Raw genomic sequence first — 13,667 nt, 5'->3', positions numbered from 1 at the left:
AACAGGGGGAGGGAGAAGCAGGCTCCCCACCGAGCAGGGAGCCGGATACGGGGCTCAATCCCAGGACCCTGGGATCATGACCTGAGCCGAAGACAGACGCTTAACCAAATGAGTCCCCAGGCACCCCAGGGTGGGTCCTAGTTTTAAAGCTCCCTTGATTAATGGGTGGTGGAATTACAGAATGTCTTCCTCTTCTTCATAGTTTCTAGCATTTCCCACTAAACACACATTATTTTAATAATTGAGGCGCTCATGAATGCACACGTATTTTGAGTAGTGCGCTATTATAGTAAGAATTCTGGTGGCTTTCAGATTCTCTTTCAGTGTAACAATTATTTTAATATAAAGTCGTGGTGGTGTATTTAAAGAGGCCCACAGCTCTAGCGTCCATCTAACTGGCGTAAGGGAAATGGTGCCCCCTACAGAACAGTGCAGTATATAAAACCAGCAGGTGCACTGCAGGCCTCAGGGAGTGGTCATTAGCTGGCCATTCCCGCACTCACTAGACCAGCAGAGTTTCTACTGCAGACTCATAGCATCAGTTGCTGAGAGAAACGTAACATTCACACAAATGGCCCTCTGTTTCCAAAACGGGTGTGAGTGCGTTTGGTACAGTAACTGTGCAATCTAGTTCTATAGCAGGTCTTCTAGGGCGTCCACAGAGCTCACCTCCTGGCATTGAATAGCTGTTAAGGATAAAGACCTGGGACCCTGGTGTGTTCGCAGTTCATGTGATTCTGGCTTGATGCTGCATTTCATGGTGGATCACTAAAAACAGAACGAGAGAGATCGATAAGAATAAATATGTCCTTTTGGGCTGTATTACTCACACATAATTTTAGCACTTCATGTATTTCTTATATATTTTACATATGTATTCATCGTTTATTCTAAAACTATCTAGATTTTTCAAGAAGATTGTGCACCTTCATACAACCAGATGTGTTTTTTGCAAGTAATAGGTGATAGAACTCATAACCTCCCAATTTCCTTACGTATAAAATAAGGACAATTTTGTTTACATTATAGAGCAATGGTAAGAATTAAATATAATCATGAGTGTGATATATAAATAGTTGTTAGCACAATGTCTCAACCAATTTTACAAGAATTATCAATTCTTTTAAAGTCATTTAATTGGCCTTTATAGCAATAAATTATGCTTTCCTATCTTTAAAATTGCCCAAAGAAATATAGTAAAAATTATCCTCATGCAAAACTTGAGTCTCAATTCAACCACGCTGGTAGGAGAACTGATTTTCTTTTCTTTTCTTTTCTTTTCTTTTCTTTTCTTTTCTTTTCTTTTCTTTAAGATATTATTTATTTGAAAGAGAGAGTGCATGAGTGAGAGAGCACGAGCAGGGGGAGCAGCAGAGGGAGAGGGAGAAGCAGACTCCTCACTGAGCAGGGAGCCCGATGTGGGGCTTGATCCCAGGACCCTGAGATCATGACCGGAGCCAAAGGCAGCCGCTTAACAGACTGAGCCACCCAGACGCCCCTAGAAGAATGGATTTTCGTAAGATAAAGAAGGATGACTCCAAACGGTCATTAAGGGTGAGAGTCTCTCTCTCTCTCTCTCATACACACACACACACACACACACGCACACATGCATGATGGTGGGGCACCAATGCTCACCTCCCCCAAGATATTATAATGCGATGTGAGTCCTCTTGGGGTCAGTATGAAGTAGAGTGTTGGCACACACTGTGATTCCTACTGGTCAATATTGGTATAAACCTTTGTCTGGTTTCTTTTAATGCATCTACTGTAGTTTGGAACGTCAGAAATTGTCCTGTGTCCAGATTTTGATCTTAGATTGGAGCATGTAAGAGAAAAGAGACCATTTGTACAGCTTTGTCTCTTCTACTTTCTGATTTTGCTGTGTGGAAGTGACCATGCAAAAATTCTCAGAATTCAGCCGACCAGTAAGCGTTTATTAAACATCTATTGCAGAAGTTTACACACTGCGGCAAGTATTATAGTTACCAGGGGAATTTATTCCACGTACACCTGCCAATGTACTACTTCAGAAACCTCCTATGGCGGTTGCTACACGACACTGTTTAGAACATTACCTACCACATCACTCAGTGTCCGCGCTATGATTTTCCGTAAGAAAGATGCATTTCAAAAGAGTTCTATTTTCTTTCATGCATGGGTAAGCCCTCTCCCCCGTTGGTTGTGGTACATAAGGATTGCCAAAGGGTTGCTAAAAAGAAAACTAACCATACCCCGTATCATATCGCTTGTAATCTGGATAAAGAGCTTTCTCTAGAGCGCCACGAGTCGGAAACATGATCTTGATCCATTTCTTGCACACAGCGGTCCAGACAAGGAGTCCAGTGGGCACTGTGTGCGATAGCATTGTTTGCTGAAGTACGGTGGGATGAGGGAGGTGGGGGCAAAGGAGGGCAGAAGGACCAGCACGTAGATTTGCGTTTCTGTCTTCACTGCCACGAATGATGCAAGTCCCTCCATGGAACCGTGTGTTCCTTGGATCACGATACAATGCCTTTGAATAAGGGACCTTTTATTCAACAAAAAATCGTGGTTCCATTTTTAAAAGTTCCATTTAGTAATAAGGCATGAAATATGACAACTGCTTAGAGAAATTTATGGTGCATTTTTATTATTATTACTTTTGCAGCCTTCTAGAGCTCTTTGATTCATGAGGCGATTCCAAAAGTGGAAAAGGAAGTTGTCACTGTTTCCAGTTGCTGTGAATAGGATTATATGTAACAATTAAAGAGTAGACTCAAGTGCCAGAATAAAAAGAAATAGCTCCTATTAGTTCCCAAAGTTCTTTGTGTGTATTTTCCATTGTGACACAGAGCTGAGAGGAGTGTGACTTTACCAAAAACCCATTTGCATGTAGTTAGGGCTACACAGCTAAAATTGCTGTGTCTTAATGCACTGACTTCCCTATGAAAGATAGAGATTTTGTGACTTGAGTAGAAGATTCCTGTTTTAGTTGAGTTGTTTCTATTTTGACCAAAAAGCATTTATTTTAAATGTATAGTCATATACTAACAATTCATAAATGATATATTTTAAGGTGCGGCAGATTTTATTCAAGTGAAATGCCACACTTCTCAAAACCTGTAGAGGAATGTCGTGAATGTTTAATTCTTTGCGAGCAAGACAGTACGTCCGCCCCAATGCGTTAGTTTTTCCTCCACTGTTTGAATAACCTCATAAAATCTCCTTGGTAATCCAGACTAAGTTGCCAAGCATTCTTTTAATCTTTGTCAGTCTTTACCGTTTCTTCCTAAAATCATCAGGGACATGAAAATAAAAAGCCCGCACTCCATTTCTTTAAAACAGTCAGCATATGATACAAATTCTGGAAAGTAAGTCTTTTTATCTATCTGCATGTGTCACCTTGTAGAGGAAGGGTGTCATTGTGTGTTCCTATGTATAATTGTGTGTGTCTGTGTGTGTGTGTTCCTATGTGGGTGTGTGTATGCTCTGTGTGTGTGCCTGTGTGTGTGTGCCTATGTGAGTGTGTGCGTGTGTTCCTATGTGGGGGGGGGCGGGTGGACCTGTGTGAGTGAGAGTGCCTGTGTGAGAGAGAGGAGAGGAAGAGAGAGAGGTAGGAGGAGAAATCATCTGCTTTGAAGTGACCTTTAACTTGAAAAATGATAGAACTTAATGTATATTCAATTCATATATCCACTGACACATTCTTCAAAAGCAAAGTTAAGAGTCTCCTACACCCCAATATTGTGGTCTCGTGGCTTCTTTTAGCTTCTCTAACACTGGGCACAGTCGTTCCTTTCATTCTTGACCTTGTTGAGAATTCACTGGTGATTGTCTGAAACACAGAACCAAAAAACTCCCCACAGAGCAGATACAGAAAGAGAAAGCATAAAATAGCGACGCATCCTTCTCCTTCCTTTTTTTCTTTTCCATTCTTTTTTTTTTTCTTTCAGATTAAAACACTTGTCACCTTATGCAAAGGAAACCTTTTGCAATAAGCAAGTGGGGGAGCCTTGAGGTAATGTAGTGATTCAGAACCTTACTGAATATGCATAAATCCATTGCATAAATTATCTGCAAATTCGATATCAAACAAATTTGATATTATTTACCTGATTTTAGTTCACGATACTACAGGACGCCTCAGTAGGCCTAGTAAAGTGCTTGAATGTCTTCTTCCTGAGCTATGTTTGTTTATACTGGAGAGCCTCACTCTTTCTAAGTAAAAGTCCAAAGTCAGAGAGCACACCAAAAACCCATCTACAATTAAATTACTTAGTAGCAATTCCAAATATTTTTCTTGATTTTTATTTCACATTTGTACGCCAAATTCTCACAGTTATGGGATTAGAAGACTGAGGTATTCATATATAATTTCAGGCCTATATAAAATGTAATCTTCAAAGTGAAAAGTAAAACCGAATGACCCGGATATAAATCCTATAGGTATAAATTCCTTATCTCATGCTGGCTTTGGAGCTCCAAAGCGAACTCTTATTCTTTGCCTTCCTTACCCTAAATGCTTGATTACACATTCAATCCTTTGCCAAATTTGTCTTTACCATCAGTGTTGCTGTATCGCACTGGACTCATTCAATGCTAACATTTCATTGAGTATTATTTGTTATTGAGTATCGTTGGACATGATTGACCAACGTTTATTTGCTAAATTTAAATATTTTATGTAAATTCTTTCTCCAAAAGTAAGAAAAATATTTATATAAGAAATAACACTCTATTTTCAAATGTAATAATATTGAGGAGATAAAAGGAAGGATTGAAAGCATGTTTTCTCCATGCTTTGTCCCTTTGTCCGAAAGGAGAAAGTCAGTGAAAGGGAATGATTTAAAAAAAAAAAAAAAAACTCACTTAGAGGATATCCTATGAGAGATAACTTGACATTAAAAGTGATTGATAAGCTTATCTTTAAAAGTTGAAGCAAAGGATAATTTTAAGTAGCTTGATGGAATTGGAATGGATTATGGATTGTACCTAGTTCTCGGACAGACTCAATTCCCTGGCTGGGTATTGAAAGAGCTTTGCAACTCGTGTGATCGAAGATGAGGATGACCAGATACTTCAGCATTCATAATTAGAACTCACCGAGGAGTAAAAGGAAGACATACCTCATAATTACATAGAGATACTAGGCATAAATGCAGATTATTTCAATCTGAGCTGCCGGAGATATGTCCCTCCAGCTGCAGAACACATTTTCCTTGGGATGTAAGTTACAAAAAATCCAAATAAAATGCTTCGTTAAGATGAAGTGAAGAAAAGACAAGGGACCAAGAATATAACCAAATCAATATTGGAAAAAAGAACAAAGTTGGAGGGCTCACTTTTTGACTTCAAACAAACTACAGGAATCAAGACTGTGTGATATCAGCTGGCATAAAGATAGCCACATACACCAGAGGACTAGATTCAAGAGTCCATGAATAAATCCTTACATTTACGGTTAAGTCATTTCAACAAGGGTACCAAGATAATTCAATGGGAAAGCAATAGTCTTGTCAAAAATGGTGAAACAAATGGACATCCACATGTAAAATAATGAAGTAGGACCTCTGCCTCACACCGTATTAAAAAAATTAACTCAAAGTAAACCAAAGACTTAAATGTAAGAGCTAAAATGATGAAAACCTTTAAAAGAAAACTTAAAAACAGAGGTAAATTTTTGTGACTTTTGCTTAGTCATGGGATTCTTAGACATGACACCGACAGATTAAGCAACAAAAGAAAAATAGATTAATTCGACTTCATAAAAAAATAGCCTTGTATGTGTGTCAAAAAACAGTATCAAGGGGCGCCTGGGTGGCGTAGTCATTACGTATCTGCCTTTGGCTCAGGGCGTGATTCTGGCATTCTGGGATCGAGCCCCACATCAGGCTTCTCCGCTAGGAGCCTGCTTCTTCCTCTCCCATTCCCCCTGCTTGTGTTCCCTCTCTCGCTGGCTGTCTCTCTCTCTGTCAAATAAATAAATAAAATCTTAAAAAAAAAAAAAGTATCAAGAAAGTAAAAAGGCAACTCACAGAGTGTATTAAAATGCTAATAAATCCCATAAGGGACCTGTATCCAGACTGTATAATTCTTACAACTCAACAATAAAAAGACAACTCAATTTTTTAAAAAATGAACAAAGGATTTGAATATACATTTTTCTAAGTAAATATACAAATGTCCAATAAACATCTGAAAAAACTACTTAGCATCACTATCAGTTGGGGAAATGTAAATGAAGAACACGAGATGCTACTTTCACCCAGTAGATGGCTATGCAGGCATTACCTTGTAGGTATTGTGGGTTTGGTTACAGACCACTGCAACAAAGCAAATGTCACAATAAAGCAAGTCAAATGAGATTCTTGGTTTCCCAGTGCAAGTTATGATTAAATATTCAGTGTGCCATTGGCATTACGTCTAAAAAAAAACAATGCATATACCTTAATTTAAAAATACTTTATTGCTAAAAAATGCTAACCATCATCTGAGCTTTCAGTGAGTCATCATCACTGGTCGCAGGTCACCATAACACATACAATAATAATGAAAAGGTAGGAAATATTGTGAGAATGACCAAAATGTGACACAAAGACACAAAGTGAGCAGAGGCTGTTGGAAAAATAGCACTGATAGACTTACGCGACACACAGGTACCACAAAACTTCAATTTGTAACATAATGCAGTATCAGCAAAGCATGAGAAAGTAGAAGCCAATGACACTCGGTGTGCCTGTAATTCAAAAGACCGTAAAAATTGTTAGCGGGGATGTCAAAAAGTGGAACCCCTCATATGTTGCTAGTGGGAATGTAAAATGTTGCTGCCATCTTGGAAAGGAGTTTTGCAGTTCTTCAAAAAAATTAAACATGCAGATACCCTATAACCCGGCAATTCTACCCCTAGATGCATGCCCAAGAGAATCGAAAACACATGTCTACACAGCAGTGTGTACATGAGTACTCAAAACAGCATTACCTGTAACAGCAAAAAGGTACAAACAGCTCAGATATCTATCAATTGATGGATAAACAAAATGTACTGTATATTCATACAATGAAATATTATTTGACAATAAAAATAATTATTTGACAAGCTACAGCATGGATGGCCCTTAAAAATACGGTGCTAAGTGAAAGAAGCCAGGCACAGCAGACCACATACTGCGTGAGTCTATTGATATGAAATATCCAGGAAAGGTATAATGCATATGGCCCGAAAGTAGATAAGTGTGGGGTTGAGGGAGGAAGGGAATGCATAGTGACTGCTAATGGTATGTAGTTTCTTTTTGAGGTGATGGAATATTCTGGAATTAGATAATAATTATATTAGTTTGCTAAGGCTACCATGACATAATACCACAGATTGAGGGGCTGAAACAGCTGGAATGCATTTTCTCCATAGTTCTGGAGGCTGGAAGTCTGAGACCAAGGTGTTGGCAGATTGGTTTCTTCTGAGGCCCTTCTCCTTAGCACGTAGATGGCCATCTTCTCTGTGTGTCTTCACCGGTCATTCTTCTGGGCCTGCGTCCTGATCTCCTCCTCCTGTAAGGACAGCCAGCCTCATTGGATCATGGCCCACTTAACCTTCTCATTTTACTGTAATCACTTCTTAAAGACCTTGTCTCACCATCTGAGGTACTGAGGGTAATGATTTCAACATAGGAATTTGGGGGGACACAATTCAGCTCATAACAGTGCTGATGGTTCGCAACTTTGTGAATATAGAAAAATCCCTGAATTATAAGCTCAAGTCGGTGAATAAATGAAGTAATGAAGTGTGTGCTTTGAACAGTAACCCCACAACCACCAAGGGCATTACTGACTACCTTTGCCTGTCTATACCCATGTCAGGCACCAGACTAAAAACAGCATACTTTCAATGGCTAGAAAAAAATCTAAGTTGTTATTGTTATACCCCCAATCACTCTGATATGTGTGTTTGTGCTAGAGATAAAAAAAACTCAGCATCTGCTGTATTCAGTTACTCACTGCCCTCCTGGGAAGGGAGGGGTCACTGTCCTTAGCTCACATTGGCTGACCTGTTCTGAGTGCTCGCCATGCCCGTTGCACATAGCACGGCACTCTGTCCTTGTAATGACCAGACCAGTGAACGTCATTCTTGTTTTCTACAGGAGCGTGTTGGAGGACCACAACCGCTGACCAGTCATCCTAAGGCCACAGAACTAGGAAGTGGGGCATGTAGGATTCAAACTCATGTCCTCTAGGGCTGGGACCATTCCTTGAACCTTAGGCTATTAGTTCCAGAAGAACCAACATGATGGTCTGCTCTTTTTTTAATCTTCTTTTTCTTTCTCTCTCTTTATCTTTCTTCCCCAGTCCCAGTGTTTGTCTCTCTTCCGGTCTTAATGTGAAGCTTTTCAGTTTACCCCTGGAAGGACACATCCACATATGAACATATGTGACCCCCACAGGGACACACCCACATATGAACATAAACATATTTATATATTCATATGTATACAACATATACACATACACAAATTTTAAAAAGTAGGATTGTATTAATCTACAAGGTTTCTTTTGTTCCTCAATATTTTTTCTTTAAGTTTTCATTTAAATTCCACTTAGTTAGCGTACAGTGTAATATTAGTTTCAGGTGTACAATATAGTGATTCAGCACTTCCATACATCACCCAATGTTCATCACAACAAATGCACTCGTTAATCCCCATCCCCTATTTAACCTGTCTCCCCCACCTGCCCTCTGGTAACCATTAGTGTGTTCTCTAGAGGTAAGAGTCCATTTCTTGGTTTGCCTCTCTCTGTGTCTCTTCCTCCTTGCTTCTTTGTTTTGTTTCTTATTTCACATATGAATGAAATCATACGGTATTTGTCTTTCTCTAACTTATTCCACTTAGGATAATAGACTCCAGTTCCATCCACATTGCTGCAAATGGAAAGACTTCATTCTTTTTTATGGCTGAGTACTATTCCATTGTATAGATATACCACCTCTTCCTTATCCACTCATCAATTGATGGACACATGGGTTGTTTCCATATCTTGGCTATTGTAGATAATGCTGCTATGAACATCAGGGTGCATATATTCCTTTGAATTAGTTTTTTTGTATTCTTTGGATAAATACCCAGTAGTGCGATTGTTGGATCATATGGTATTTCTATTTTTAAATTTTGAGGAACCTCCATACTGTTTTCCACAGTGGCTGCACCAGTTTGCATTCCTACCAGCAGTGCAAGAGGGTTCCCCTTTCTCCACATCCTTGTCAAGACCTGATGTTTCTTGTGTTGTTGACTTTAGCTATTCTGATATGTGTGAAGTGATATCTCATTGTGGTTTTGATTTGCCTTTTCCTGATGAGGAGTGATGTTCAGAGTCTTTTCATGTGTCTGTTGGCCATGTGTATGTCTTCTTTGGAGAAATGTCTGTTCATGTCTTCTGCACATTTTTTAATTGGATTATTTGGTTTTTGTTGTTGAGTTGTATAAGTTCTTTATATATTTTAGATACTAAACCTTTATCAGAGATGTCATTTGCAAATATCTTCTCCCATTCCATAGGTTGCTTTTTAGTTTTGTTGATTGTTTCCTTCACTGTGTGGAAGGTTTTTACCTTGAAGTAGTCCCAATTATTTTTGTTTTTGTTTCCCTTGCCTTAGGAAACATATCTAGAAAGAAGTTGCTATGGCCAATGTCAAAGAAGTTACTGCCTGTGTTCTTTTCTAGGGTTTTTATGATTTCAGGTCTCACATTTAGGTCTTTAACCATTTGAGTTTATTTTTGTGTATGGTGTAAGATAGTGGTCCAGGTTCATTCTTCTGCATGTGGCTGTCCTGTTTTCCCAACACCATTTGTTGAAGAGACATTTTTCCCCTGGATATTCTTTCCTGCTTTGTCAAAGATTAGTTGACCATATAGTTGTGGGTCCATTTCTGGGTTCTCTATTTTGTTCCATTGATCTGTGTATCTGTTTTTGTGCCAGTACCAAACTGTCCTGATCACTACAGCTTTCTAATGTAACTTGAAGTCTGGACTTCTGATGCCTTCAGCTTTGCTTTTCTTTTTCAAGATTGCTTTGGCCATTCAGGGTCTTTTGTGGTTCCATACAGATTTTAGGATTATTTGTTCTAGATCTGGGAAAAATGCTGTTGGTGTTTTGATAGGGATTGCATTAAATGTGTAGACTGCTTTGGGTAGTATGGACATTTTAACAATATTTGTTCTTCCGATCCATGAGCATGGAATGTCTTTCCATTTCTTTGTGTCATCTTCAATTTCTTTCATCAGTGTTTTATAGTTTTCAGAATACAGGTCTTTCACCTTTTTGGCTAGGTTTATTCCTAGGTATCTTATTATTTTTGGTGCAATTGTGAATGGGATTATCTTCTTAATTTCTCTTTCTGTTGTTTCATTATTAAGGTATAGAAATGCAATGGAATTCTGTACATTGAGTTTGTATCCTCAGACCTTACTAAATTCATTTATTAGTTCTAACAGTTTTTTGATGGAGGCTATGGGGTTTTCTATAGATAGTATCATGTTATCTGCAAATAAGATAAGTTTTACTTCCTCCTTACCAATTTGGACCCCTTTTATTCCTTTCTCTTGTCTGATTGCTGTGGCTAGGACTTCCAGTACTATGTTGAATAAAAATGGTGAGAGGGGACACGCCTGTCTTGTTCCTGACCTTAGAGGAAAAGCTGTCAGTTTTTCACCATTGAGTATGATGTTCACTATGGGTTTATCATATATGGCCTTTATTATGCTAGGGTATATTCCTCCTGAACCTGCTTTGTTGAGGGTTTTTATCATGAAGTGATATTGTAGTTTGTTAAGTGCTTTTTCTGCATTTATTGAAATGGTAGTATGGTTTTTACCCATTCTTTTATTGCGATGTATCACATCGATTGCTTTGTGGATATTGAAATACCCTTGCAACCCAGGAAAAATGGTCATACTGAATGATTCATTTAATATATTGTTGCATTTGGCTTGCTAGTATTTTGTTGAGGATTTTTGTATCTACATCTGTATTCATCAGAAATATTGGCCTGTAGTTCTCTTTTTTAGTGGTGTCTTTATCTGGTTTTGGTATCAGGGTAATGCTGGCCTCATAGAATGTATTTGGAAATTTTCCTTCCTCTTGCATTTTTTGAGATAGTGTAAGAATAATAGATATTAACTCTTCTATAAATGTTTAGTAGAATTTGCCTGTGAAGCCATCTGGTCTTGGACTTTTGCTTGTTGAGAGATTTTTGATTACTGATTCAATGTCTTTGCTTGGTATAGGTCTGTTCAAATTTTCTATTTCTTCCTATTTCTGTTTTGGTAGTCTATATGTTTCTAGGAGTTTGTCCATTTCTTCTAGGTTGTCCAATTTGGGGGCATATAATTTTTCATAATATTCTCTTATACATGTTTGTATTTCTGTCTTGGTTGTTATTTCTCCTCTCTCATTTACAATTTTATTTATTTGGGTCCTTCCTCTTTTCTAATTTAATAAGTCTGGCTAAAGGTTTATCAATTTTATTAATTTTTTCAAAGAACCATCTCCTGATTTCATTGATCTGTTTTCGTTTTTTTAATTTTTTATGTCATTTATTTCTGTTCTAATCTTTATTATTTCTTTCCTTCTGTTGGCTTTAAGCTTCATTGGTTGTTCTTTTTCTAGCTCCTGTAGGTGTGAGGTTAGGTTGTCTATTTGAATTTTTTCTTGCTTCTTGACGTAAGACTATATTGCTATATATTTCCTTCTTAGAACTGCTTTTGCTGCATCCCAAATGTTTTGGACCATTGAGTTTTCATTTTCATTTGTTTCCATGTAATTTTTTAAAATTTTTGTATGGGGTTGACCCATTCATTGTTTAGTAGCATGTTTTTTAACTTCCATGTATTTGTGATCTTTCCAGATTTTTCCATGTGGTTGATTTTTAGTTTCATAACATTGTGATCAGAAAAGGTGCATGGTATGACTTCAGTCCTCTTGAATTTCTTGAGGCCTCTTTGTGGCCTAATACATTATCTCTTTTGGAGAATGGTCCGTGTGAATTTGAAAAGAATGTGAATTCTGCTGTTTTAGGATGGAATGTTTGAATATATCTGTTAAGTCCATCTGGTCCAGTGTGTCATTCAAAGCCATTGTTTTTTGTTGATTTTTTGTTTAGCTGATCTGTCCATTGATATACGTGGGGTGATAAAGTCCCCTACTATTATTGTATTACTGTTGATTAGATCCTTTATGTTTGTTATTAATTGTTTTATGTATTTGGGTGCTCCCATGTTGGATGTATAAATATTTACAATTTTTATATCTTCTTGTTGGATTATCCTCTTGTTGGAGTATCCTTCTTTGTCTCTTATTACAGTGTTTGTTTTAAAGTGTAGTTTGTCCAATATAAGTGTAGTTTGTCCAATATAAGTGTCCAGCTTTCTTTTAATGTCCATTTGCAAGATAAATGTTTCTCCATCCCCTCACTTTCCATCTGCAGGTGTCTTTAAGTCTAAAATGAATCTTTTGTAGGCAGCATATAGATGGGTCTTGTTTTTTTATCCATTCTGACATGCTCTGTCTTTTGATTAGAACATTTAGTCCATTTACGTTCCAAGTAATTATGGGTAGATATATATTTATTGCCATCTTATTACTTGTTTGATGGTTGTGTCTGGAGATTTTCTCTGATCCTTTCTTGTCTTTTTCTCTTTCATGTTTTGCTGATTTTCTTTAGTAATATATTTGGATTTCTTTTTCTTTGTTCTTTGTATGTTTATTGGTAGTTTCTGATACATGGTTACCATTAGGTTTGTATATAACCTCTTCTGCATATAGCAATCTATATTAAGTTGATGATCATTTAAGTTTGAACCCATTCTTTTCTCCTCTCCTCCCCACATTTTAAGTATATGTTAATATAGTCTGTATCCTTATTTGTTAGCTCCCGGACTGATTTTTTTACAGATTTTTACTGCTATTGTGTTTTCTACCTTTATACTGTTGTTTTTGGTCTCTCCTTTCCACACAAAGAATCCCCTTTAATATTTCCTTCAGGGCTGGTTTAGTGGTCACAAACTCTTTTAGTTTTTGTTTGTCTGGGAAACTCTATCTTTCCTTCTATCCTGAATGGCAGTTTTGCTGGATAGAATATTCTTGGCTGCAGATTTTTCCCATTTAGCACTTTAATATATCATGGCACTCCCTCTGCCTTGCAAAGTTTCTGTTGAAAAATCTCCAGATAGTCTTATGGGTTTTCCCTTGTAAGTTAATGACTCCTTTGTTTTGCTGCTTTTAAAATTTTCTTCTTTATTGCTATATTTTGCAAATTAATTACAATATGTCTTGATGCACATCTGCTTTTGTTGATTTTGATGGAAGTTCTCTGTGCCTCCTGAATCTGGATGTTGATTTCCTTCCCTAGATTAGAGAAGTTTTCAGCTATTATTTCTACAAATAAATTTTCTGCCTTCTTTTTTCTCTCTTCTTCTTCTGGGAATCCTATTATATGAATGCTTTTGTGTTTAATGGAGTCACTGAGTTCCCAGATCTATTCTTGTGTTGCATAATTCTTTCTCTCTTTTCTTCAGCCTCATCACTTTCTATTACTTTGTCTTCTAGATCATTAATTTGTTCCTCTGCTTCTCCCAGCCTGCCATTCATTGCATCATGTTTCTAATCTCATTTATTGCACTCTTCATCTCTGACTGATT

Source organism: Ursus arctos, unplaced genomic scaffold (genome assembly GCF_023065955.2).
Source record: "Ursus arctos isolate Adak ecotype North America unplaced genomic scaffold, UrsArc2.0 scaffold_30, whole genome shotgun sequence".
Classification (NCBI taxonomy): domain Eukaryota; kingdom Metazoa; phylum Chordata; class Mammalia; order Carnivora; family Ursidae; genus Ursus; species Ursus arctos.
Note: the sequence above shows the minus strand (reverse complement) of the source record.